At 35.3% G+C, this 23,712-nt stretch overlaps 1 protein-coding gene across 12 annotated transcripts in view; it reads right to left on the reverse strand.

Annotated features, from left to right (window-relative positions):
- Nucleotides 1–23,712, reverse strand: part of LRRC4C (leucine rich repeat containing 4C) — a 490,319-nt gene that overhangs the window by 43,153 nt on the left and 423,454 nt on the right. For 8 of the 12 annotated variants that reach the window (XM_079308653.1, XM_079308664.1, XM_079308667.1 and 5 more), the window contains one exon: nucleotides 9,110–9,242. The exons of 3 other annotated variants lie outside the window; for them this stretch is intronic. The gene's annotated coding sequence lies outside the window, so the exon portion shown is untranslated. Of the gene's footprint in view, nucleotides 1–750; nucleotides 859–9,109; nucleotides 9,243–23,712 lie in introns of those variants that run through there. One more of the 12 variants, XM_079308661.1, reaches the window with a different exon arrangement.

The following is a 23,712-nucleotide window of genomic DNA, read 5'->3' on the forward strand; positions in this document are numbered from 1 at the left end:
CTGTGTCATTCTCTGGAAGATCCTGCCTCCTGTGTCCCCAGCCAGGTTTGCATCCCCTGAACATGCACTTGGTTGTGCTGGTACAATTCCACTCACTGCAGAGATTTCTGGAAGAGTGGGTGATAACTCTCAGGTTAATAACCAGCCTTCCTGTAAAGGCAGAATACTTTTAAAATAGACCTTTCCATTTCATCATGCAACCCCATTTACAGTCATAGGGGATAAAAACAGGGACAGAATAAACTTAAGCAAAATGTACTACTCTATCAGGGTGGAGTTGAAATAGAGCTAGAGGACACAAGGACAAGGACTAATTATTAGCTAGAACACCAGTCTGGAAGACAGAATGACAGAGAGTGTACAAAAACCACTGTACATATCTGGAGTAGAGAAGGACAGCGTGAGTCATCAACATATGAAATAAAAAAAAAAAAACAACATAATTTTAATGCAGAGAAAATCAATAAGATGATGACAGGATTGTTTCCAAGAAGAATTGTTTTCAGTGTTTTCCATGGGGTCTTTAAAAGAACTAAACATGATGAGGCTCTTGGAAGATTGCGAGGATAGAACTACAAGACAAAGCAAATACAGGAGCATTGATTAAATGCAGAGTAAGAGTACATCAAAGGAGACCAAAAACATCTCTTCAGAGTTGCAGGAGGAAAAAATTGGAAAGCTAATCAATTTTTCTTTTAGCTTATATAAACAATACCAAGTGAAACCAAATGTCATATTAAAAATGCATACCTTTTTCTTTTGGAGAGAAACTGATGGAGTGTAAAATATGCAAATAGCAGCACAAGTTAGGGCATCTGGAATATTTAGTCCTTGACATCCCTTCTTTTTGTACTACCTACAGTCAGAGGAAAAAAAAAAAAAACAGGTCTAGGGAAGAGCTCTCCTTTCTTGGAGGCACTGCTGAGCTCAACTCAATAGTTTGCTTTCTCCTCAGTGTGCAGATCTCCAGCTCTTTATACTGGGAGTTCTGAATATGTTATATCTAAAACACAAGCCAAGTGCTTTAACTACAAAAAGCCAAAAAACTTTCTTTTGACTGCAAAGACAAGCATTCAAAAAGAATCCCAAAATGTCTTTGCAGATCCTCTGCAACAAATGAAGCAAGGTCTGAATGGATGGTGAATGTAAGGGAAGGAATGACTAAAACATGAACATGCACTTGAGAATAATATAATAATATTTATATTGATGTATGCAGTAAAATTATCCTATCCCTCCCACATTTTACTGTAAATATAAAGGATTTTCTACCATAGCAATCCTTACATATATGTACTGCATTCTTTTTGAAAAGGGTAAAGAAAGAAGGTGAAGTATGGCAAATCTATGGTTCAGAAAATAAAGAAAGTAAAAAGTAGAGATGTTAATGGATTATGCATGCACAGTTTTATTGCAACTGTCATAGGAGTAATACAGCAAAAATAATAAAAAATTAAATTTGAATAAAATAATAATAATGCTAAGAAGAAATTAAGTTACCATTAGTAAGTTTTACAAACCTCATAAATTTAGTCTCATTTTAATGCTCAAAATAGTTAATAAAGATATATACATAGAGAAGAGTAAGGATCAACATAATTGTCTACATATCCAGTTCAATATAATTCCTTACATGCACTAAATTCATAGGCATGACTAGGGACTATGGAGCCTTTTCAAGTGAAGAACATAATGTAAAATAATGAGACTGAATTTGTCCTTTTCATCTGCAGGGCACTGGAGATAATAACTGTGATGTCTTTGAAATGACAGCATGGTAGGTATGGTTCTAAGAACCATACATCAACAGCTCTGAAACTTCCCTCTGAACTGACATAATTTAATATTTTTTTTCCAAATAAAACTTAACCTTTGTAGCAAAACCCCAGCTCTTCTGCATTCTAAATTGGCCCATTCTATATTTCATTTGACTTGTTTACAACACTTGTGAAGTTTATGCTTTATCTGTAGTAATGTGGAAATCATCAAAATCCATACATACAATTTAATCAACAGTCAAAAACTTTCTGTCCAAGCTAGCATGAAAGCAAAATGAACAAAAATCCAAGTGTGTATATATGTTCCTATACCTGAATGGACAGGCAACATTGCTCTTGAAAATCAGAGAGTGCCTTCCCATCAGAATTAAGAGGTTTCACATAAGGCTATGTTTGCCATAATCTATTGTGTTCTGAAAATGTTCATTTTTTTCCTATTCTCTTGTTTGTTCTGTTGTGACTTCATAGAAAGTAAAAGAAACTTCCAAAAAATAGCAAATGCCTGGAAAACATGCTAAAATCTGTTTCTGAGACTAAAAATGGAAGCTATACCCTTCATTATAATAAAATTCTCTTAACTGAGTGACCCCCTCAGTTAGTTTTTAAGTGTTCCTTGATTATGTTAATAATTTGAAAATAGAGGGATGAATAATGTGATATCCTATCAGAACCTAGTTTTTTAAGGAAGTCAGTTCTAAATTTGATGGAACAAAGTCTCTTGGTTATTTCATTCTGTAGACAGCATAGCTTACAGTTTTAACCCCAAAATTCTCGCCAAATTCCACATTAGACTCTAGTATAGAAAATTCTCTGTTCACACTCAGCTCAGGAATATATGAAACTTTGGCAAGTAAGACAAGTAATATCTAATATTCCATATCCATAAACGAAGAAAGCTGAAGAACACATTTAGCAAAGTGGAATGGAAGATGCATGCCAATAAATTAGAGCAAAGCACTCCTAATTAGAAGATTAGCTTTACATTTCTCACACATCAGATTAAACCCCATGAAAATCTGATTTCTCTTTATACCTTATAGAACCTTATTTATAGAAAATAAAATGATCAAAAATACACCTCTTATGAATGGCTGTACATCCTGTTTATTCAGATTCTCTTATTAGGTTTCAGCTGTGTTTTCAATCTCATCAGGCTGTTATACTGGGACAGTGGAAAGGTCATCAGAAACACATTTCTGGTGGCATTTTGAACAGAACCATTAGAAGGAAAAAAGCCTGGGAGTGTTACAGAAGAAAATAGCTACAAAACCACACTTCACAAACACAGAGTTAAGAAAGGATGCAAACCATCATTTGATCTTGGCCTGCTGCTCAAGAGATTCACCAGCTCACACTCTCTGATCACCTGGCTCTGACATAGCAGAGGCACAGCAGTGGTGTCGTTACTTTGAACAAATACCTAAACCCAGCATATATTTCCTACTCTTTTCCTACTAATCAAGTAAATAAGAGCTTTGATGTAAGCAAGTGAATGATCATTGATTTCATTCCGCAGCCATCCAGGATGCACAGACTTTATGAGCAGTATGAATTTGTTATTGTTAACTCAGATCAATCCCATCCAGTTGCAAGCCTCATTTTTCACATTTTTCTTTTTGGACCATGACACTTTTTTATTTTTTCTGAAACTACATTTTAAATGATCAGCAGTTCAGTAACTATTGATAGAGCCCTTCTTCTTCATACTGGTAATTTTTAATTTAGCATTTAACTGTGTGGTGCCAAAACTTTAGCATTCCTAGCAAAACTAAAGAGAGATACTTATGCAACTGAACAATATTTTCTAGTTTAGCTATTAATCCCTTGCTATAAAAAGTGGTACTCTATTTTTAAGGCAGTGTATGGGAGACAGGACCATCCTTGCCTCTCTCTATGCAATGTCCATAACTAAGACAGCTTTTCTCTGTTTAGACATGTTAAGGTAATTTTCAATTACTGTATCTCAGATCCTCAACATGTTATAAAGATGTGCAATAATAAATTAAAATAGATTAAGTGGAACTTTATGTGGGGAAAATGGCCCAGATTTCCAGATCAAAGACAGCAGGGAAGAGGTTCTACCCCTCAGCTTTCTGAATGCTGCATCTCTGTGTCTTCTTTGTAAAACTGGAGTAATGATCAAACAGAAATTGCAAAGATAAATTACCTACTCATTTTCAGTTATACTGCTTCTAAATATGAAATTTTGCTATAGAATCACATTTTTGAATGCAATATTCAGAGAAGTTGAGCACATCTGTCCTGCTTGGTTATTAAAGAAACTAACCAGTGTGCTGTCATTTTTGTTCTAGTGTAGTGTATTTTTCTGTATTCATCAGAAGCTCATTGTGTACAGAGTGTTATTTCATGTATCTACAGAGTGAGTGACTCTGAAGTCAAGTACTTTTGTATTCAGCCCAGTAAAAAAGTTTTAAATGAAATAGAAGTCAATAGCTGTAAATCAAGAGGATTAAATATATTGCTTCCCTCATTGCAGCATCTGAATGATATAGACCTCTCCTTTTTTTGTGCTCAAATAGCTTTTCATAAAATAGCAAAGGCAATGCCATAAAATAACAATGTTAGAAAACTATTAGAAATGATATTGTGACAAAGTATAATAATCAACTTGGTCAATATAAAGCAATGCTGTAATATACTAGAAATATATTCACAGATTAGTTCTGTTAGCTGCTATGTTCCATGTTGTATAAAATCAGCCTTGTTTGTATTGCCCATTTGCTTTATATAAAAAGTGCAGGCATTACCCTCAAAAATAATTTTTGTTTTTTTCTAAGTCAGTTCAAATATCTGTACGACTGAAATGAACAATGACTTACTGGATTAAAGCAATCTTCAGCCTACAGAGGCACAGAATACCCAGGTCTGCCTGGTGATGTGGGCTTCCTCTTTGCCATCTGCTTCTAAGCAGGAGGAACAGAGAGCTGTTCTGCCAGAGGGAATTCCTTCCCAAAGGCTGATACTTGGCATTCACAGCTCCCATGAGGATGCTGAACAGAGCAGTAGGAAGCGCTCTCAGCACTCGTGTCTCTCGAGGTATGGCTCCTTTTCCACTGCATACATTTTCTTCTGGCCTTTTACCTCCAGCCATGCAGACAGCCCCTGTCTCACTGTGATGCATCTAGCTCCCCAACACCAGACAGGCTTGCACCTAGCCAAATTTGAGATTAAGGCTTTATGTAAAGCAAGCAAACAGAGCGTTGTGAGATAAAAACAAACCCAAAACCCCACCATAACCCACCATTCTAAACTACGTTTACAAGTGTGCTTCATTCACATCCCTCATGCACATTTCTTTCAGTTTCAATCAGTCTTGCTCAAAGGCCTTATAGATATGAATTCTATCCCTTTCCCTCACTTTATGAGGTTCCACAAGAATAATTTCCATCTCCAGCTGCTTTGGTATGGATTTAAATTTCCTAGGAAGTTCTAGCTGCAGTCAGACACCTTGACTTGTATGTAAGGTGTATTAATTTGCTTTGTTAATAGTCATATTGACTCATCCAGACTGTTCAATCTTCAGTTCTTCAGTCTTTCAGATTTTAATAACTTCATGACAAATATTACATCAGACACAGGATATAAACAAAAGATGTTATGCACCTGATTTCTGGTGTGTTAACAATTTCTCACAGAGATCTCACCTTGTACAGCAGATGCAAATGTCACCTCAATAAAATGTGATCTACTTGATGCATTTGAGAGTAATTTTTTCCCTCCCCTCCACCCTGCTTTAATATGTCTGTTTTGAAAGAAAAAGTTTAAAGTAGCTTGAAGCTGACTTTTTTAAAATCCATCATTTTTATGTAGCCAAATCAACAACTAATGTTTTCCAAATCCCCAATATGTTGAGGGAATAAGGGGAAAAAAATTCTATTTGGTATTCAGATCAATTCTTCCATACCCAGTTTTTCTCTACTACTACAGTCAAAGCAAAATTTTCTCTAAAGGAAATATTGGAAATTTCAGGAAATAATTCTGGAACAGTACAGGAACCATAATATTCTGAGGAAGGTACCTGAACCTGAACATTCAGTCATACAAAGAACTGAATATCCTGTCTTACAAAGAGTAAATACCACAAACTGTTCTCCTTCAGTATCAGATGACCAGTGTTCTGCCACCTATGACAAAAGAACTTGCGAACTGAAAATGGAAATTATAATTTATAATACTAAGAGGAGCATAATTGGAAAGAAATTAAATAATATTAGAGAAAAAATAAAAGAAAAATGGCAGATGAACAAAGCCCACCCTTACAGAGATGAGGAAAAGAAAGAAATAAATGGAGAGGCAATCATTGGCATTCTGACACATTAAGGGGACCAGCTTTTTAACCATTTTTTAATCAAACAAGAATTTCCCATAGTAAGTTTAAACAAAAAGAATATAAGAAATATAAGAAATCTATTTAAACAGTGTTATGAGCTGTCAAGATAGCAATTTAAATGGCATTCAGTAATACAGGTGAAGGCTCATCTCTTTCGTATTTGATTTCTCAGATAATTTCAGAGATCCAGTGGTCTATCAATGTCATGTCACAGTCTTTAGTCCTTTTGTGAAATATTGAAGGAATTGCTGCTGACTTGTCCTGTCTCTACTTGACTTCTAAGAGTTATTGACTTGGTTCTGTTGAAGGGTTCTTTCTTCTAAGACAAAATCCTTGAGATCTCCTGGTGCTGTCTTGCCTGCTAGCAAGAGGCACTGCCAGTTTTGGTTGCTCACACTTTGTGACTGTAGTCTTATTAATTTCCAGCTGTGTAGAGCTAGTTTTGCACACACAGACATTCAAGAGACAAGCTTTGTTCTAAACATGGCTATGGGATTTGTTAGGTGAAAAGGACTTCTGTTTTGATTTGAATGTCTCCTTTCTTCTGTTCTATTTCAAACTCTGGGGCATGCCTCATTTTCAAATGCAGATTTTCATTATGTTTAAGAACACAATTAATGCTGAAGCTGTATACATTTCACTTTATTTGAAAGATCTGGACTTTTCCATAAATCATGGAAGACAACTGTTTTCTCAGCTGTTACAAAACAGGAAACAAAACCAAACCCTTCACTGACTACTATGATTTTACTATAAATACCCTCAAACAGGCATAGTGATTAAAAATTCAGAACCATTCATTTTAAAACCTATCAAAAGAAAATATTGATCAAGCAGGCCAGCAAAATGCAGCCAATTATAAACTGACCAGCCAAAGAAATGCACAGAAAGAGCTCTGTTTGCTAGGACAATGTGAAACATTTGTCATTCATGTCAGAAGCAGAATTTGGTCAGAATTCAAGGATACATACTTAGTACTGATACTTGATCAATATCACTAGAGTCCAATGAAGATGAAAGCCTCTTACTGAAAATATAAATTACTTTTTACCATCAAGACTTCAAGTTATATTAAAACAACACTCTTATCTCCCCCTACCTTCAGTCAAAATGGCATTTCAAGAATAGTACACATGAAACACAATTTAAGCAGGGAATTAGGGACTGAGACATCAATCCATTAGACTTCCTATTTCTCAGGAAGTCTTAAGAGTGGGTAAGTTCAAACTTCACTTATGTTGCAGATGAAGATATCACAATGTCATCCCCTCTTCAATTTCTTTCCATACTTGTCTTCCTTCAGGGGTTGTAACTTATTTTCCCAGTCTAAAGCCTAAAATCCAAATGATTCTCTAGGCATTGAGGTTGGATTCATAGAACCATAGAATATCTAAGGTTGAAAGGAACATCAAGTACAACTCCTTGTCTGACAAAGGACTACCTAAAACTAAATAATGTACTAACTGGTAGAAAAATGCAAGCAAGAAGACACCTGAAACACCTGAGATCCTCTGGATCTCAGTGCAGTTCCAAGCATAAATAAGCTATTTCTGTCTTTTGTTTAGGCTAAAGTACCTAAAACAAATGGATGCAATTTTTTTTGTAAAGACCACTGGGCCCTCACTAAAAAAAGCCATATAAACTCATTTTACTAGATAATAGAAAACCAAATTAAGTCTGGAGGTTGAATTGATTGGCAACAAGTCTGAGTGGAAGATTGTTGAAAAGCAGATCATAAGCTGAATACTATCACCACAAGTATAAATGCAGGAGGCAAGGCCTCCCTGTCCTGTACCAAACCTTTCTTCTGTCACAAATTTGTGAATTGTAGCAGTGGATTCTCTGAACTGTTTTAATCAATGAACATCTGGGAGTTGGAGGGAGCTCATCAGCAGCAAATAGGAAGGTATTTCCCAGACATATTTGAAAGCCTAACCTAGCATTCAACCAGCCAAAATATCTATACTGAGCAAAGAAAAAATATTTCCCCATTAAATGATATTTTATATTTTTTGGTGTCTCATGAGATGTGGGAATAGATCCTTATGAAAACTTTTGCATCAAAAACCCCATTTTATTTTCTACCAGTGTGATTTTCCATTGTTATTTTTCTTGCACTCAGCATACATTAAGGCACATTAATAAAGGAAAGAAGCAAGGCAGCCTGTCAGATATTTCAAAATGTACCATGGGAAATGACTGGTCTAGAATGAGTGAACAAAATCTGTTTGTTCAGCAAACTTAATTTTAGCTGAGAACCAAGAAATGTGTGTATAGCACAGACATATGATAAGTTAACTGGGCTCAAAAATGCACCATGTAGTTGGGCTTTTGGGACAGCAGAAAATGTTTCGATGCTTCATGTCTCAACTCTGCCTTTTAACATGAAGAAGGAAGCATTACAGTTACTCTGAGGGATGACAGATTTTGAGTTTGCACATTCTCTTGGACTTATGAAATGCTAGGAAGAAAACATCCATAGTTAAGGCTTCAGGATAGGAGGAGAGTCTCCACAAGCAGAGTAGCTAAGGTGAGATTTAAAGAACCCAATAAAACAAGATTATGTACTTTTAAAAATTCAACTATTAGCTCTCCCTGTGAAAGAACATTTTACTCTCCTAAATTGTTATAGGGCTTATAAACTGGCATTTTCATGGTTTCAATTGCTGTAAGTAATTTCTTGGAAATTTAATGCAAATTTGTGATTTGTATTCTCTAGTAGGTCCATAGGAAAACAAGAAAACCCCTGATGCATATATCAGCATATAAGATACAGCATCCAAATTCTCTCTCTCACAAGGATGGGAATTGAAACTCAGCATAATTTAAGAAGCTCAGGAAAGATATTCAGGAGACACTGTATGAATAGTCAGACAATAACAAAGGCTTGTGCTCCCCTTCCCTCCCAGTTCTCTGCCATGCATTCCAGCATATCCATGGAGCCAGAAAAGCTGACTTGCATAACAATACTCTGAGTTACCTTTTCAGCAGGGTTACCGTCTCGGGAGGTGATGTTTCTCCTCGTTTCTCAAACTATCCCTGCACCTTCTCATCCTACTAGCCCACTGGAGACTGTTCCACAGAGCTGCCTGGACCCCTCCACAGCATCCACCCTGTGGAAGAAACACAGATTGAGAAGCTGTGATGCAGTAAATAAATCTTCTCTAGACATAAATTGAAGAGATTGAAAGATAATAACTCAGGTAGACTAAGCCATGATCTAGAGCTGTCATACACAATCTGAGAAGAGAGGGGAGTTGTAGAATTACAGTGCCCCCTCAGTGTTTGTAGGTTGACAGAACTGCTGAGGGCACAGTTAATTTCAAGACTTTTAAGGCACAAATATAACCATAGATTTCAAAGACAGCAATTAGTCAAGAATGTGATCACTTAATCTTGCAGATGACAACCTGTTGCAAATGCCTGTATTTTTGCAAACTTAGTAGTAATAGGAAGGAGGTGGTTACTTCTGTATTTCTGTAAAGAGTAGCTTCATCATACACCATACAGGGCAGTGTGGTAGAAATTAGGCCTTTTCCTCTCATTAGTGACAGTGAAACGTCTGTGTACACCTTTTGAGCGCACGGCATTCCTTCCATCTTTGGAAACTTTCTTCTTCTAGACTTTATATGCACAGCATGGTAAAAATTAAAATTGGAAAATAGTCTAAAAATCAATTAATTTGATAAATAATTTTCAAGCTATAGCCTCTACATACTGCATCAAATTTCTGTATTAGTAATAAGCAAAGATTAATGCATAAAATTTCATAACTTCAAAGTGCAGACAGCTATGAGATATAAAACTGGCCTTTTTTTTCCCCAAATCTTTTAAAAGCATTGTTCATTAGCTAAAGAAAAATAAATTCTACATTCTCTTGTTTATGACAAAAGACAATTGAGTAAATTGTGACTTCAGATAACCCATAAGTCACTGATTCTGTTTTTCAAAGACCTGCCTGCTTTCTATTCCTTTGGCCTTGGCTGCCTAGCAACCTCCACAGAGCTTTCTTAGTCTATACTAATTCTGGAGAGTTTTCATTTATATATTTATTTATGAGGATGTCTATAAGGAGGTTACAGAAACAAAGAGCTGTTTGTTCCATCTTTCTAACAGTGGATTCCAAACATGTCATCTCAGTGTCTCAGTGAAGGACACTCCTTGGTTTTGCAGAGAGGTACCTGCCTCCTTGATTTTGCTTGGGAACTGAGCAAATCTCAGTTTCTGTTAGACAAAAGGTAAGTCTCTGTAGGAAGCTACTGATGTAACAGGCACTGGTATTTCTTGCCCTTCCTGTTGGTTTGATTCATTGGTAAGTTTTCTCACCCTGGAATCCTAGGTGCTTATGTAAGGTTACTGTGCTCATGCAGCCTGCAGCTCTTACTTAACATGAAGACAGTTTGTGCTTCTGCTCTGGGTCACCAACAGCTCCAGTCTCAACCAAGCTCTAGAGGGAAATGGAGGTTAAAGCTGATCTGCTGTGCCTGTGACTCAAAGCAGGAAGTGTCTGTGACTCAATCTGGAAGGTTTGGATGGGATTGCTTGTTATAGTAAGTAGTTTGAAACAGGATATGGACTGTTTTTCCCTGAGCCAGCCACCAGCTTTGCATGGAAAAGGCTATTTCCCCAGGAGTTTTTTGTTGTTTTTTTTTTTTTTTCCTTCATTATAAGTGCAAAATTGAGGATGCTACAGAACATATCCCTCTGCTGCATTAAGAAAATACTTATTCTCTTGCCAGTTCCATTCAACCAGCACTTTGCAATTACTTTATGCCTCTATCAACACAGAAATCTCTTCCAATTGAAAAGAAGAGGGGGGAAAAAAGAGACGGAGATGAAGAAATTGTCAAATAAGTGCCCTGAAGAGATTAACAGGCTCTCTCAAATGATATGGTAAAGAAATGCCAGGTATTTCTAGCCTGCAGTCACATGGTGGAGATGTGGGGTTGTATCTCACTATTTCCAACCCTAAACTCAGATGGAAGAGTTTGCATTTACTTCTGGATCAAACTGAAGCCTGAAACACAACAAATCAATATGTCTCAAGATATCTCAATATGCCTTAATTACTTCATACAATTTTTTTTCTGATGAAGCTGACCTTTGGCTATATCTTAACCTTAAAAGACATGCAGGGGATCTGTGACAGAACAAAAATCTGAAACCAAATCTTCTAACTTCCACTCAATTTCTTACCAACAGAGTTACATACATAAAGATTAGGTTGTTGTAAACTTGTAGGATTATAGAAGCATTTTTAAATCTCAGTGTTTATGTATACTTAGGCATCAATAAAAAATTACTCCCAATTCAGTAGCAGGAAAAGAATATATTAAAAAAAAATCTCCTCAATATTGCAATAAGCAATAAAAATATATATGTTGGGTGGTATATTGGTGACAATGAAATAAAATAAGAGCAACAACATAAATGATATGAATTATTCAAAAATAACCTGCTGGTTAAAAGAGTGACATTTTGTAGAGCAACTTATAAACAGTGAAAATACCAATAGAAACTAAAATAGGCAAAATTATTCATTAAACAGGAGGAAGAAAGTTACTGGAAGTAAACAGAGACCTGGGATTTCTTTTTTTCTATTTGTGGGCTAATTATAAACAATTTTCTTAGTTCCTTTCCCTCTATTATTCCACACAATGATATAAATTTGTAGTTAGCAGCAAATATCTTAGTTCTTACTCCTCTGAGTTATTGTAATACAAATAAATTCCAAATATAATCCAAAACTAAGTAGTTGCTTATTGAAAATGAGTTTCCATACGTATGTTCATTTTTCACAGAACATGATTATTATACCAAAACTTGAGCATGTGGTGTTTCCTCCTCTTACAAAGTACGATCACAATTACATATGTTTTTAAATGTTAAGTCAAACTCTCTGAAAATAAACCTACTGAAGTGCACCAGAACCACAGACTTGCATATCTGCTTTCCCACTTACTTACTTCTCACTTAGCAGTGAGAATTCTGCTTTTGATAAGTTCAAAGTCATGTAAATAGAAAATAAAGAAAAATACTTTTTCATGCATTTTTATTAAAAAAAACCCAAAAAACAAAAAGCCCCCAAAAACTAACCTATAATGGATTTCCTACAGAATGAATAAAATCAAACCATTCCAAAGCAGCTAGCAAAGGAAATTCAATCAGAGAAAATGATCTTTCTCAAGGTATATGGAAAAAAAGGTTGCAAGCAGCCCCATCCAAAGTTTCAGAGAGTATAATTAGGTACTAAATCTACTACATTTACACTGGAAAACCTCACCTGTCATGTGCTTATGCTCCCAAAAGAGTATACCAAAATGAGAGATCTTCCTTCCTTCCTCCCTCCCTCCCAAGAAAAGACAGAGATTCAAAATGCCTTCATTTTCTGTATATGGTCTAAAGAAAAATTAAATACTAGAGAGGGTTTGGAAAAAGGTCATTACAAAGGAAATTAAGCTTTAGGGGGAAAAAGAGAACAAGAAAATTAGTGTCAATATGAAAGTATAATCTTTGCTTGAATAACTAACTCACCAAGGAGAATTGCAAGGAACCTTTTGAAAACAATCAGTGGTATTATTTCAACACTCAGCTCCTCATTTCAAGTGCACTGATTTACTTCAGACTTAAGCCAGCAACTGATCAAAATTTGGTCTAAAAGATTTAAATATTTTCTATCCATTCATTATGGCAGTAAGTAAGAAAAACTCACTGAAGTTATAATCGGGCTTTAGTGATTGCTCTCACAGCAGCTATGTTTTTATAGATTGCAAAGAGATGAAAAGAGCTGCAGTAAAAGGAAGATTTGTTAAAGAAAGACTACACACAGTAACATATGCTACCATGATAGCAGTAAAGAACATAAATAAGCAGAAGAGAAAACCCAGTTACCCAGTTCTTGCTATTTTTAATAAATATCACTAACAGGGTAACATTCAACTGCCAAAATATAGGAGGATGTTATATCCCGTTACTACGTGTGGCCCTGAGTTGCCATTCCACAAGAGCACAAGTTTTGTGTAGATTCAAGGCCTTATCTGCCTGCTCCTGAAGTCTTGGATATCCTAGGATGTGTGAAATAGTATTAGATTCTGTTAATTATGAATCTGAATCATTTGCAAGCTGTTAGTAGAAATAGTACCCTTGTTAAGTAACAGGAGTAAAATCAATAAAACAGAAAATTGTAGTGTGCTATGCCCATGTAAGACTTTCTACTCAGGATACAAAGAGAAAATACTAGAAAGTTCTTAAAGAAAGGTGTCTGTATACAAATTCTTTATTAGCAGTAAATATGAAGAACTTAAAGTTAAATCTCACCTCTGACTTCTGACTCACTGTGCAGTAAAACAAGCTACTGGTGTTTCTTTGATGGTTGGAAAAAGTGTTCTTGATAGCTTTCATTCCCTTCTGGTTTTGACACATTCTGCTATTCCAGAGCTCTATTTTATTTAACATGCTTAACAAAATTGAACCTTTTTTAGACTTCAAAATTGGCCAAACCTCCATAAGCTCTGATTATTTATGGACATGTTTGTAACTAGTTTTTTTCCTGATTTCCATTTTTTAATGATCTTTTAGCATAGTTAAACCCTGAGTAAGGATTATTCTCCTGCATAAAACCTGTGCTTTCAATATATACTGCAGTTCTGTTTTCTTCTTTCAAGAATGCCAGATGGAAACAAACCAAATAATAGTTGCATGCCTGGTATGCTAATATTTTTATACTTCTGCATTTGAGTTAAGCAGATGGGGATTAAGTAATTCTGTATGACTATCTCTCCAAAACTAGTTCAGATAAGGTATATATTCTAAATTCTGAAATAATTTTCTCTGTGATCTGCTGCAGCAAAGATATTCACTCATACACTATTGATTGGAAATGTTTTTGTACATCTAATCAATAAACGAGTTAATATGTGTTAAACCAATCTTCTAGACTATTTGTCTTGCTCAGCCTAACTAATACAAAGCTGTGAGTGATTCATTTCAGAGCAGCAGTACAGTGTGAAAACCAGACTGGTGTCTTTTTATTGTGTCTGTGTGTGCTTGTAAACACAAAATGTCATTAAAATATTTTTCCCTGACAACATTTCCCCCATTTTAAGATCAGTTCTATTGACTCGTAATAATGGTCTCCAGATACTCATCTGACAAATGGCTGTTTAATTTATTCTTTTACTGTGAAAGATTTGACCTGGTTTGTTCATCTATAAATACAAATTTTTGTGCATTTGTGTAGACACAAATATGCATTTGTTTTAGCTTTCATCCCTGCTGTTTTTGTATAACACAGTGTGATATTCACAAACAGAAAGAAAAGAGATTGAAGAACATTTGATAGTGTTGTCTAGCATTTTAAATACAGCAAAATAAATAAATTAGTGCCCACTTCATCAAGTGCTAAATTCAGTATGGCTGAAATGAAACAAAGTGGGCCAGAGAGAAAAAAAAAATCTTCATCTTAGGGGGAAAAACAGCTTATGTTGTTGACAAAGCAATAGGATGAGTGCTACTGAGTTCTACTGAACTAATAATTTTAAACTTATACTCACCATCCCTACTAACATATCTAATGTAGCTCTAGCTTAGCAATAATTATAAGAAATTTTGCCGTAACAGAATGTAATATCATCAAAGGAGTCTGTGAGGATCCTTATCTCTCAAAAAAAATGCAAGGTGACAGTCTTAAAAGATCTAGAGCCACAGAAAAATTCAGAAAGCAATTTTGAGTTTCAGAGTTCTCTTTTAATCACAGTAAGACACAAGTCATTATTATTGAAAAGGAGTTAAACCCATTATTCTTCCTTTTCAAAATGGAAACTAAAATTCCCTATTATTATTAGCATTGTTATTATTATTATTATTTATATGAATGATTCCTATTTTCTATTCCTCTGCTGATGTATATGTTGCTTATATCAAAATTTTACTAATGTTTTACCTACTTAATACAATTTTGTAGAGTTTTCAATCATTAATTAGAAGTAAATTTATGTAAATCAGCTTCAGAAACAAAGCATGGAAGACAAGCAGCTGGCACTAAATGACTCTTAGATCTGTTCTGACCCAAGTAATTTTTTAATTCTATTGCATGAAAGGAATTACAGGATGCTTCTACTCACTAGTTCATGTGGATACTTCCTAGTCACAATTCATTTCCCACGTCAAAGAGTTTCCAAATATGGAAAATTTCAATTATATTAATAATATAAAAGACCTACCCCATTATTTAATCAATTTTCTGCCCTTTGTATGCTCAAGGTATTGTGAAAGAAAGTGACATCATTTGATGGTTTTGCAGGAGGAAAACCTATTCGCTGAGTAATCAAAAAGAAAAATTTTGAAATAATCCTGCTTTGTAGGTGAAGAACTTCTTTCAGAAGGATTTGAACAATATGATTTGTCTTATACTAATGAAGAACATTATTAATTTTACAGTATATGTGCATAGTCACATATCCTTGCTACCCTTGAGGTGAGTATAAGATGGAGACTGACAAGCAGGGACTGAAGCACAGTTAATATTATTCCCTGCAACATACTGAGTAGAAATAGCTGAGGCTTGCATTGCTGGAAGGTGGTATGCACTATTACCTCCAAAAGAGTAGGGAAAAATCCCCAATTTGTTATTGAAAGCTGAAAAAAATCCCCACCAAACAATCTGTGTAGAGCCATTACAGAGTAATGATCAAAATATTTTCATTGAGTGCTATTGCAACAGTGCAGTCTACTAGTACAAAGCAAAGCAGTTAAAAAATATCAGTTGCTTTCTTATCTGCAAATTGTTCATAAATTAGTGATGTATTTCTCTGGTAATAATGATATTTTCAAATTTCTTCCAAAAATAAATACAACTAAAAGCAATTAAAGCAATAAATTAACAGATTGAGTATGTGTGATTTGTCATATAGTATGATATTGATGGTTCAGACTGGATGATGCAACTTTAACAGATAAAAACAGGTGAAAAAAATATTAGAACAACTTTGGGGAAAGAAACTGAGGCTTTAAACATGAAAATGACATAAAAATAATTTTCTCTCCTTTAAAAAGATGTTTTGGAAATTATGTTCCACTTAAAACTAGCTCTCTTCCCTCTGAGGAATAAAAAGGGAATAGTCACCACATCTCTACCAGGAACATTTGCTTCCTGTTACACTGATTACCAAGATGTGAAAAATACCATCAGTTCCAGCTCAATAGTCCAGTTTTCCAAAACTGTCAAAACCATATTCATGAAAAAGAAGTACCCACACAAGCATAATGAAACAATCTGATAGAAAATGGCACAAACATAACCACGGGCAGTGGTGCCAAGCTTATGAACCCTCATTAAGATACATGAACTCAGCTTGTAAATTTTTGTCTCCAAAATATGCAGTGCCCATTTTCACACTGCACATTTGGAGTCAAATAAAGTTAGCATGTAGTAGGCCTTAGAGTCTCAGAGCAGACCTAGACTTTGAAAGCAGGTTATCTGGTTCATCATTTTAGAAATATTTGCAAGCAGAATTCTATTGTCTCAAGTATTAATTTATATGGTCTGGGAATCTCAGTTGTACTGCATTATCTACACATTAATACCACCTTTCTTCATTGCAAATGAATAGTGAAATTTGCAAAAATATCCCTTTTGCTTTTTTTTTTTTTAATTCTACACTGACATTTAATCTACCTTTTTAGATACAGTGCAATGCATGTGTAATAACTCATAAATTTTTATTTAACATAATTAAAAGTATGGAGCGCCCATACATCCCAGGGAAAAAAGAAGGTTGGTTATTTAAAAGACCAGGAGTGCAAACTTTCTTCTTTTGCATATAATCTAGTAGGTAAAGTACTTGCAAGGCATGAGGGTCACTCAATTAAATTTCTACTTCAGTTTGAACTGAAGCTCTTAAAAAAAAAAAGTTTATTTCATAGCATTAATGTTGGAAAAGACCTCAATGATCACCAAGCCTAACCATCAACAAACACCACCACAATGTTCACCATAAAACCATAGCCTCAGCTGCTACATCCACATGTTTTTTCAGCACTTCCAGGGATGGTGATTTAACCACTTCCCTGGGCAGCCTGATCCAATGTTTGAGAAGCCTTTCTGTGAAGAATGATTTCCTAATATCCAATCTAAACCTCCCCAGCACAACTTGAGGCCATTTCCTCTCTTCCTGCCACTTGTTACCAGTGAGAAGAGACAAACTCTCACCTCACTACAACCTCTTTTCAGGTGGTTTAGAAGTGATAAAGTAGACTTCATGCACCTGAAGCAGAACCACGCTTGCTAGACATGTAAAATTTCTGGGGATAGAAAGAAAAGAGGGAGTACACAAAGTGGCAATCTGGACATGGAATGATAGTACTGGGATTTGGGATTATGACTACAGTAACCAGACCATATAAAATCTACCTTCAAGATCAGTAATCTGAAGCTGGTCTGGAAATCAATTGTAGTCTTTGTAGCCTACCTTAGACATTGCTCACCAGAGTATTACAAAGATCTTAATCTACATATATTAGATACAATATATTGATTAGTACCTTGGAATGCACTCCAGAAAACAAATTTGTTCTCCTTAACAGCACACTCAAAGCATGGAAACTTTTTGAACAGAGCTCAAGAGATTTCAGCTCAATTAAATCTACAGTAGACAAAATCTCTGCATGTATTCTTGGTTGCCTAGTCATATTTCAAGAAGGGTGAAGAGAACACCTCACTGAGACCTACCATATGTTCAACCTCCTGAAGAAAGACTGTTACAAGTTTTATCTAAATATTTATAGGCTGAAAATTTTATCACTTTTTGAATTTCTGTCTTGGACATTCACAATATTTTGTATGAAAGGCCATTTTTATCCAAGATTAGGGAAAGTAAAATAGAAAGAAAATAATCACACCTTGTGCGACTACAGTTAAGGTTCTATGGAGCTGGGCTGTACAGGAACTTGTGGGGTGATTTCTCCACTAAACAGGGAATTGTGTTGCACATTTCCTTAACCTGTCAAGCAGCAATACACATTGACCAGGGGACCACGTTCAGGACACGAGGCATAAAAAAAAAACAAACAAAGAAACAAAAAAACCCCTGGACCACATTTTACACTTGTATTCAGTAAAATAAGGAAATAGACAACTATACCAAACTCCCAAGTGGGAAAAAAAAAAAAAAAAAGCAAAATAACTCATCTAGAAACAAATAAATATGGAACTTTGTGAACATTTCAGACCACAAATTTAAATGACAGTCTACATGCCACAGAATTTCAGCAGGTATCAATGTTTTAAAGAAGAAACTTCAGTTTTGCTAAAAACCCAAAAAACTATAAATTTGATAGCAAACTGCCATGATTTTCCCCCTTTCTTCAAAATACTCTTCAGAAATAAAATTTAATCTTTGGCTGAGTTTCAGTAAAATCAGTCCAAATTTCAACTTGAGAAACAGATACTGCACCCAGGCGACTAAAACCCCCTAACAAAACCCACAAATCTGGCAAATTAAGCTGCTATTAGACTTCAGAAACTGAAGTTCAGAGACCATCATATTTGCTACACACCTTTGCCTAAGATGGTGGGTTTAGTGGTTTAGAGAAATATTAAATTCTCTCATGAAGAATTTCAGATCTCCTCTTTACAGATCACTCTCCACATTTTCTCTGATTTCCCTAGCCTGTGGCCAAAGAAGATGAGTACAGCACCCAAGCTCCTGAAACAATCACATGGAGATGTGATTCCAGCATATCCAGGTCTCCATCTATTCTCTAGCTACATGTTATTATCTCCAAAGCCTGTGTTTTCTTCAATTCAAATCATGCAACACAGTCATGAGATGAAAACTCATATTCTGTTGACTTGCTCATTAAGAAAGTAGGTGGAATACTGGAAACATGCATTACTAAACTTTTTTTTTTTCTTCCTGTCAAGAAGTTTAACACAATTTGTGAAAGCTTGGAAATTCTAGCTGTTGCATTTTTACTCATATTTATTCATTAGATAAATCAAAATTAAGCAAAGAAAATTGGCATGTAGTTCTGAAAGCCAGTTCTAGAATGAGATGGAAACTTGCTATCCCCTTAACTTCTATGCTTGAAGAATAATCAGTGCAGAGAAAGAATATCTAATGTACAAACATCCATTCAATTCTTTACTTATCAGCTAAGGTAGTCAAGAGAAATGTCATTATACAAAACTGATGTTTGCTTCAGTAGCAGAGGGAATGAGAACAGAACACTTTATAAACACCTCCAAGGAATTGATAAGGGATGACTGCAGTTATCAGCATCAGAGGCATAGACAAGGAGCTTCTCACCCGTTGCCAATGCCACAGGCTACCCAATCACTCCATCTATAATGACACCCACAGGAAAATATCTGGGACTGTACTCTGCATACTTCCAAAGCATCCAGCACTGAGCATTTCTTCCTCCTAAATATATATTGCAAAAGAGTTTCTAAGGAGCCATCAAATGAATTTATATAGTCATAATTCAGCGGATTCCTGACTACTGACTGCTTTCAATGGCTTAGAGTTGCTAGTACCTAGAAAATTTATTTTACTTCAGGTGAAAGAGTTCTCTGTGTGCATAAAAGCAGGATGCAAATTCTACATTGTATCTTATTAAGTTCCAGATGGTCACAGACAGCAGCACAGTGACAAACATAACCTTCCTGAGTAATCACAAATATGCTAAATAAGTACAGCATATACAGCATACCTGGATGGTTACCTTGACTGACTTTCTATGTGTCAATTATTTCTTCAGAAATTAAATAATTGTTGAGCTAGCCCATTTTTGCTTTTCTGAATCACACATACAGTTAATGGTTCTGATTCCCATCCTAAGAAATATGCATAGCACAGGAAGATTTTACTGCAGCCACGGCAGGGCTATTTAAGCAAACAAAAATGTCTCCTTAAGAGCTGGTTTCTTTCTGTGCTTGTTCACATCACAGAGAAATAGAGCTAATGCTACGCTCCTATGAGTGCTTTATGCATTCTGACAAACCAAACGAGCTTTGTCAGGAGAGGCTCTAGGCAGCATGGAACTGCTGCAATTTTACATCTCATTGATTACCGCAATGGGAATTGAAAATGGTTCTCTGCTTTCCACATGATATTAAAAATACTGTTGCAGATCTCAGAAAAATATGCAGGTCCTTCAATGAAGGGAGAACTTTGTACAGCATTGTTTCCTCTTGAATTTGAGTCAGGCCTATCTGACCTTTAAGAAGGCTAATAATAAAGCAATAAGGTGACACGCAGTAAAGCATGTCATTCTGTGAGTTGTTCTGCAAGAGGATACATGAAACAAAAGGGCAGTTCAATACCCTGAGGCTTTGGGGATCTGCTTGTTTTGTGGTGTGTGCATCCTGTATACTGCTGGCATTACACAGAGTGTGGGAACCCACATGTCACAACAAACAATACTAAAAGAACAAGGCCTAAAAAAAACTGTAAGAAAATTAAGATTTATTATTACTGTCAGAGTACCTTTGTAATTGGCTGGTTTGATGCTTTGGAGAGGTTTTCTATGAATTTTTCAGAAGAATGATTATTGCTTTTATACAAAAACCTCAAATCTTGTCTGTTCCCATGTCTTCAGTGATTTATTTTTTGCTGGATCCAGCAGTCCCCATCCACAGAATGTTACCATTTTATGAGGGACACACATTCTAAGCACAGCAAAACAACCCCAAAAGCACAGAGAATAATCTACAGTGACAGCAGTAGAAGTTTGTTCTACTCAGAGACTGCAAATGACATATGTAGTACCATGTGCTAAGCAAGCTGTGACAGTCACTAACCCTTTGAGGTGCCTAGCAACCCTCAGCAGCATTCAGGAGGAAGAGAAGATTTTTCAGCACTCAACAGAATTAAACTCCTAATAAAACTGTTTACTCAGAATCCTAGCAGCCCTCAATGGTCTCTAAAATCAGGCAGAAGAAAGAATACTTAGCACAAGACCAAGTCATTAGTTACTGCAATCACAGCATCAAAACTAATTTAATTTAACAAGGAAATATCTGTATTTAAAAATAATGTCAGGCTTATAGAACTTCCAATGGACTGGTCAACAAACTGGGAATCAGAAGATCTGAATTTAATATCTTTCTGACATTTTTACTATATTATATCTATATACAAATACCTATACCAATGTTTTACATTTACATAATATTCAGATACATTTTCAGCACACACCCCATATAAAGAGTAATTAGTTTAACAGGCAACCCAATCAATGGAGTTGGAAATAATACAAAAATTGAAAACCAAGTTTCAGTAAATTATTGAGATCTGTGGTATTCCCACCAGTAATAGCCAAACATGGAAAATTGCATGCAAAAATTAAACACAAGTATTTCCAGTGACTCACATTAGGACATACTGGTATCCATGGATCAGCTAAAACTAAGTCTGTATGATAAAGAAACATGCCATTCAATAAACAAAAGAAGCAAATCTCAAATGCACTCAAATACTACCAAGTACTCAATAAAAACTAAGCTATATGTGAGGACAATTGGTAGTTTGATCAGTAGCAGAACAGAAATAGAAAATCTCACAGACCAAAGGTAGCTTTTGAGAATGCACAAATATCTTGCCCTTGCCAGAGAATAATATGATAAAGGCAACAGTCTGCCTAGAAATCCAGTAAGTAATGTCAATAATTATCCTGAAGACATAAAAGACTAAGAATAAATTTGTAAAAAATATTGTCTTGGTTTTCTTGATCCCTTGATATAAATCAAGATAAAGACAAATTAAATAAAGCCAGAGAAGTTATATGGTGATGGGACAAGCCTCCTGATTCTACTTGAAAAAACTGATTTTTCCAGAAGAGAAGTCATCTGCTAGCCAAACCCAGCAAACATTAGTTTTTCTGCAATAAGAAACTCACGCAAAACTTTGTGTGATGTGTACAATTGCATCTGTGACAACTGTTCTCATTTACTGGCTATTGGTCTGCTGGAAAGTCCTTAATGTGAACTTTAATACTAATGGAATCATTATCACCCTTGGGTTTTTTTATATATACATATATAATCTTAGTAGCCTATCACCTACTACTATGGTGATGGTGCCTCACAGAACAAAACCCACTGCAAACTTTTTGGTATACTGAACAGAAAGAATACGCTTTTCTATGTGCTTGTTTTTTTAAATTTTTGTGCATGCCATATATCTATATAAACTAAACCTTATAATACCAACAGCAACTTGAGAAACAGAATATTTAAAATTTAAAATGCAAAAAAAACCCCTCAGAAATACATAAGTCCTTTATAAATGTCAATTAATAATAATAGTTCCTAACACCAATTTTGAGTTTTAGATTGGCTATTATTCTGTGTAACTGGGTTCAGCTGTTCCAGAAGGTAATCAACTGCTATAAAAATGTCTGACCTGATGATAACAGCCACTGAGAGTTCCATAAAGAAAAGAGTGAAATAGTAATTTCATTAGTATAGCTCTTACACAGAGCAGTGTATTGGAACACCACAGAATCACAGAATGGCTGAGGTTGGAAGGGCCCCTTGTAAATCAGCTGATACAAAACCAGTTCTCAAGCCCCCAGATGCAGTGGCCACTGGCCCAGCACTAGTGCAAGGGGTTGTTCCACAACCTCAGGTACAGAACTTTAAATCTCCTGTGTTGAATTTCATGAGGTTCCTCTCAGCCCATTTCTCCAGCCTTTCAAGATCCCTCTGGATGGCAGCACAACACTCTGAATATGTACACATAACACGTTCGTGGGTCACTTGTTTAATACACTACCAATTTTGTGATTTCACCTTTTTTTAGTCTTTATTTCTTCCTGTGAAATAGAAAAACATTAACACTTTCCCATTCTTCTCTTGTTATTTGCTGAATTGATAATATATGTATTATGTGGCTTTTCAGCAGAGACTGAATTTTTTTCTTACTTTCTGGGAAGTATCTATCACATTACAAATGCTGCTACAAGAAAAAAAAAAACACTGCACCTTGGGCCTATTAACTTCACAACAAATGCTCTTCATCTGAATGCATTAAATTATATTAAAAATGTGATATAATAAATGAAATCTGTAATCTTATCTTGGTGCTCTATTGAAAGTCTAGGAGTTGATAGGGCTGAATTATAGCCAAAGGGATTTTTTTGTTGTTGTTTGGGAGGGTTGGAATTTTTGTAAAAAGAAAATACATACACTAGGACACTAAAGTTCTGATTTTGGGTACCCAGTGATGGAAACCTTATGACCTGAATTTCAGGGTTGCTTAAGTCCCAGTCAATTCAAAGTTAGGCATCATCAGCATTTTGTAAATTCAGACTTTGCAGGTATTTAAACTTGGTTACTTGCTTACCAACACATCCAACACAGAATATTAAATAATGCATAGCAATCCACTCCTTCAAAAAAGAATTAAAGAATTGTGACCACTTTCTAAGAAGTGGAATGATCGTAATCACTGAAAATCAATAAAATAGTTAATAAATTAATTTCTACATAATTTTTAAGTTTTATTACACTATTATTCATATTATTTCGTATTTTAGTGAATAAAAATTAAATAAAGCAGGTATGAACCTTTGAATAAC

Source organism: Erithacus rubecula (assembly GCF_903797595.1).
Source record: "Erithacus rubecula genome assembly, chromosome: 6".
NCBI classification, from domain to species: domain Eukaryota; kingdom Metazoa; phylum Chordata; class Aves; order Passeriformes; family Muscicapidae; genus Erithacus; species Erithacus rubecula.